This window comes from Trematomus bernacchii, unplaced genomic scaffold (genome assembly GCF_902827165.1).
Source record: "Trematomus bernacchii unplaced genomic scaffold, fTreBer1.1, whole genome shotgun sequence".
Taxonomy (NCBI): Eukaryota; Metazoa; Chordata; class Actinopteri; order Perciformes; family Nototheniidae; genus Trematomus; species Trematomus bernacchii.
Window position 1 is genome coordinate 8,422,587 of NW_022987689.1, and position 6,000 is coordinate 8,428,586.

The following is a 6,000-nucleotide window of genomic DNA, read 5'->3' on the forward strand; positions in this document are numbered from 1 at the left end:
ATTTTCTGTAATATTTATTTCCAGTTGCTTTCTCTCAGACATTTCCATCTCTGTTTCACATATATAAAGATACAATGTACAGTTCCTACAAAGTACTTTCCAATTTTTTGTATGAACAAACAAACAAACAAACCGTTTTCTCCCAAGCTGTGTTAGATCACATTTGTGTACCGTCTTGCTCCCTTTCCCTTTCTTAATCTACCGTTAACGCTCCCTTGAGGTAACCAGATCTGCCCTGACCATAACTGTGACGTGATGCCACTTCACCTGGCATTCAAACGTGATGCAATTACTTCACGTCCACCCATGCAGCGCGGCTTCACTCTGATGCTTGAAGTCATGGGTTTCTTGTGATTGGAGTAAACACCAAGACTCAGCTGGCTTTCAGTATCCGTGCACATCGTGTTTGACGAACACACATGCGTAGTGTAGGTCGGAGCTCAACATACATGTAGAAAGTGTGCGAGTAGGTAAGAAAAAGAATGCCACTTCACCTGGAGAAAAACGAGAGAGGGTGACTGAGACAGCGGTGGGCCGGCCCAGGAAAAAACGATTACTCCAGACGCTCTTTCACAGCTGCTTCCAATTGCTCCCTCTTTTTCTCCGTCCATCACTCCCCCTGTCTAATCTTCCACACTCATGTGTGACTGGGCTGTTGATGCAATCTTGACAAAATACTCCAGAGTGGGGGTACTCTCTTTCAATGCTGTACAATTGAAAGACATTGCTGTAAAGGAGGGGATCGTACTTGGGGGTAAAGTGAGTTAAATAATGGAGGTAATAGTGGAGGAAACATTGATTTTATGGCCGTCACCCCCTTTTTGTTTAAGTTAAAATGTTTATTTATAATTTCTGACTTATTAACAAATATCTTGTCTTCTCATGAAGAAGGGCAGTATTAAAACAACCACATAGACACACACACATGCATCCTTATCTTGCCTGCTTCGATATTCCTGTCACTGTTATCAGCAGGGTCCATCTCGGGGGGGAGGCTTCTGTTAAAACATGAGCAGTCCACTCAATACACTTCACCTAATCAAAGCTAAGCTGCTTGTGTAACTTCCAGTTTATCAGGGTGTGTGATGAAGACCAAATGAGCGTTTCCTGGCAAGTGAAGGTGTGTGTGCATGTTATGTGTCGCCCATTCTCTCTGTGAGTCAGTGGGATACCTAAGCCCAGAGGAGGCAGTTACAGTATCTTAGTACAGTTAGGGGGCTTTTTAAGAAATTGAAACAGCCTTGGTCACTTCCAGTGAGTGGGTCCATTAATGAAAACAGGGGCCTAATCAGGGTGTCCGCGGGGTCTTAAAAAGTATTAAAAGTTGATAAATCAATTTAGCGAAAATTAAGGCTATTAAAAAGTATTAAAGGGCATTTTCCAAGGTATTACATGTTGTAGCTTGTTTTCAATAAGTATATAAATTGTCCAAAGAGGTTGTATTCTACAGTTTGCCTGAATGTAATTATTGCGTAGGTGTGTAGTGTGATTCTTTGTAGTTTATTTATGGCATCCCGTTGGATTTGACGTCATCTGAACAGGACATCGTACGCTCACTGCTTGATAGCGCGCGAAGCTCCGTTTACGCCGGTTGTTAAACAACATCGTGATGGGGAAATGCAAGTTTGCGTCCAAATGGTTGGAAGATAAGGAGGAAGGACAATCAATATAGTAAATGTGAGGTAAAGTGTGTCGCCAATGTAACCGGTTAAAACTCGAAGTGGCGATGAGGTCTTAAAATGTATGGAAAGGGTCTTAAAAAAGGTCTTAAAATGTATTACATTTGACTTCAGGATTCCTGCATATACCTAATGCTAATGGTTTCGGGGTTTGGCCCCCTCTTCGGTAAATGTGCCATTAAGCACGGTACACCCGAACCTGTCGGGTGCAGAAGAAAGAAAGAAAGGATAGGGACACAATTTAGTTGTCTTGTATTTCTTACATACATCTTTTATAGTTAGTTGTATCACATTTCTTCTTCAAATCTTGTTTTCACTTCAAACAAAAGAGATAAATGTGTTCTTTCGCAAAGGGCCGTGCATGGTGACAGAGTAACTACTTTTATCTCCTGTAGTGGCTTCCTGTCGTTGGTAAAATTGGCACAAAGAGGAATACTGTGATGGTTTTGTTTCTCTTCTGGCAGGGCAGGGTTGAGTTAAATTGGATGTATAGCATGGCTAGTACGATAGCCCGCTCCATCAAAGACTCTCTCCTTTCGCTTAAAGGTTAGCATTTTAAAGACAGTTAGTATTTGGTCAACCATACAGATTCTTGTGACAGTTTTTTCCCTGGATTTTCTTCTTACTTACTGTATAAAGTAGTATGTTAGAGTTGCTTGTTATTGCTTGAGCTTTGTTGACCTAACTTTAGCTGTTGTAAAATCTGTCCTGACTTAGTCTCAAGGCAGAACCCTGCACTGGTACTCTGCACTCTGTACCACATAAAATAACATTTCACGGCTGTCATTTATTATATAAATAAATATAATATATATAGTGTTCTATCTATTTCCCCCTCTTGACATTTTTTGTGCATTAAGGCTATAATATCTTGCTAAACCTAAACCTTGATAAATGTTAATGATTTAATGTGAGGATGGCTGTCGGTGTCACCACATCTTACAATACGTAACAATGATTGTTTATTGTTTGTTTTTCTCATAATGTCGTTCCTTGATCAGACCAGATGAACCATTCAGAAGAATCACCTGCAGCTCAGTCCACACAATGGGCCCTCTTGGGTATTTTCAACTTTAACCACCCACCACCCCCCTGAAGCATGACAGAAACATCCCCCCACCCCCCACCTCTTACTCATTTTTATCTTCGTTGCCCTCCCTACTCCCCTTCCTCTCCACCTGCCCCCGATACCTCTGCGTAGGTGGGTCCGCTTCTCTTTCCCTCTCCATCCATCTCTCTTCCTCTCTTTTTGCTCCAGCTGCCCTGCCATGCATAATTAACTTTCAAGTGGGAGAGCACCCTCCCTCCCTCTTTCTCCATTTTCTCTTCTTTCATTTATCTCCGTCTCGTCCTGTCTTCCTTTTTTGGCTCTCTTGTGAATAAGAGAGTTGAGGCTGACCGGGAGCACTGGACATCTCTTTTTTTTTGTCCACCCTTTCTCTTTCCCTTCCTTCCTTCACTTCCTCGCTCTCTTCGGCCCGACACTGGGGCCGAGTGCCAGGGCTGTCTTGTTAAGTGATAATGTTAAAATGCTAAATCACACCACCACAGCCACCACTGCCGCCGCCTCCCTCCCCGCCTCATCCTGAGAAGGGTCTCTGGTTTCACTTTGTCATCCTATCCAGTCCTACTCATCAATACTCAATGCAGGAGCTCCATCAGCTTGTGTATTTCTCCTCCAGCGTTAGACAAGGGGATGTTTGGGGTCTGGCCAACTCCATGTTAATGTGCATGTCAATGAGTTTGAAGTATCGGACTTCCGTTTTTCTTTCAGTTTCATGTCTTTTTCCTTAATTCAGCAAGTAAGACATTGGGTCCAACTCAGGGTCTCTCAGATTCACTCCCACATCCTGTCTCCACTACACTGCAGAATACAGTAATACCCGATTTAAGAATCTCTTAGATCATCTATTCATATTAGCTGGTGAATACGAATCACTCTGACTTAAGCAGAAATTCACTGTTTTATGATATTAACTTTAATTTAAAGGACACCTATCATGCTATATTTAAATGATATATTGTTTTTTAGAAAGGTATATTTATACGTTTCTGTTTTCAAAATACCAAACAGATCATGCATTTTAGCCATGCCTCATTTCGTTAATAACGCGTTAACGAAAAAAATAAAATAACGCCACTAATTATTTTAATGCGATTAACGCATGTGTATTTTTTGTCCTCGGCCGCCCCGTAGTTTCAGAGCGCATCGAGTTTAAAATACCATCTACAAGCTGATGCTGACAGCCCCGCTCCTGCCGCCCGCTTGTGGCAGACCACACTTCCACGCTCACCGGCAGGCCCGGACTGGCCATCCGGAGGACCGGGAGGGTGTGTGTATGTGTGGCGCGAGCGAAGCACACCTTACATGTTGTTGTTGTTGTTAGCATCTGGTGCTAGCTAGCTGTGCTAACGGATATAAGGAGCTGTTTCAATGAAAACAGAGGAGCGACATTTCACTTGACTTAATGCAGGTATCCAGACAGTGGGACATTGTACGAAAAGTCAGCACACTCAGCACGGATAGTGCACGCAACATGATTGCAGCATCCAGGCAGCTCCCGTTCGAGCATATAGCCTTGAGCTGCACATAGCTCCAACGATCCATCACAGTGTCTCCACATTCACACGCACGCACGCACACACACACACTTTGTATTGTATTATTGTATGAGAGAGGTTCCAAGTTGAATTGAGGCGAATATTTGTAATGTTCAGAGGTTGTTGTGTTTAATATTCATGAGAATATTTGTCATTGTTCAAATGATAATAAACAAACATATAAAGCATATTTGTCCACTCATATGTTGATAAGAGTATTAAAAACTTGAAAAATATCCCTCTAAGGTACATTTAGAACAGATACAAAATGTGCGATTAATTTGCGATTAATCGCGATTAACTATGGACAATCATGCGATTAATCGCGATTAAATATTTTAATCGACTGACAGCCCTAATTATTATATAGAGTCGTTATTCATTTGTTTTAAAGCTCAATAAATAACAAAGAAGACCTTTGACCGGCACTTTTCTAATTTTGTCCTGAAGATTTAAACTTTAACGGACATCTTGACCGGCGAAAGAAAACCTAACTGAAACTGGTGGCGCGGCTATTGGGCCAACTCTCCATTCCCCTGATAGGTGGAGAGTTGGCCCAATAGCCATAGCGCCACCGTCCTGACGTCAGGACAGTGTTCAAATCTGGATCAGTTTTTATCAGATCCGTTGCAGCCCCTTTTTTAAAGATTTGGGTATGGAGGAAAATAGAGAGGGTTGTGTTTTCTGACACTTGGTGAGTTCCCTGGAACACCGGGGACACATATTCATGTATAAAATACGTACAAAAGTGCATTTTGCATGATAGGTGCCTTATCCACCTATCAGGTGAATGTGGGGTTGGGCCACGGCCGGCTATTGCCGCTCGAAAGCGCTGGAGACGCTGTAGTACATATGCCAGGCCTGTAAGTGGCGCTGTAGTCTGCCACAAAAGCAGCGAAGAAGACTTCCCGCGCATGGTTGCCATGGTTACCCTTCTGTTTATTCTCCGCTGTGGCTTTTTTTCTCCCTCCCCGAGGCAAGCGTTTGCTCCTGCTGCTTTAATTCAATGCAATCCCTCCCCGTCGAGGCAAGCACTGTAATTCTCTCCGGTTAGTCCACCAGCAGATGACAAACACCCACCTCTCCGCCTCTTCCAAGGAACGAGGGGACAGTTAGGTTTTCTTTCGCCGGTCAAGATGTCCGTTAAAGTTTAAATCTTCCGGACAAAATTAGAAAAGTGCCGGTCAAAGGTCTTCTTTGTTATTCATTTGTTTTAAAGCTCAATAAATAACAACTCTATATAATAATATAATAAAACACGGAGGACGGAGATCTATTTTTCTCCCCCTCTTCTGACTTGATCAGAGCACGCTCCCCTCTCCTGCAGGGGGGCGTGGTCAGCTGCAGCTCACAGAATCAGCCCCCTGCAAAAACAGGGCTGGAGAACAGCAAATAGAGCGAAATGAGGCATGGCTAAAATGCATGATCTGTTTGGTATTTTGAAAACAGAAACGTATAAATATACCTTATATAGGTATGGCCCTACAATATATCATTTAAATATAGCATGATAGGTGTCCTTTAAGTTGCTGACATGCTTGAAAATGTTGGGGAACTGCCATATCACTCCTTACAGCAAATGTCCTGCACTCCAATCGAAGACATTAATTTAACACCATTTACACTGAAAGTAGAGGCTCAATCAACAGTAACAGAATTGTGATGACTTTTCCAAAGATGAATACTATAACGCTCCAATAATGACATTACATTTTGGAAT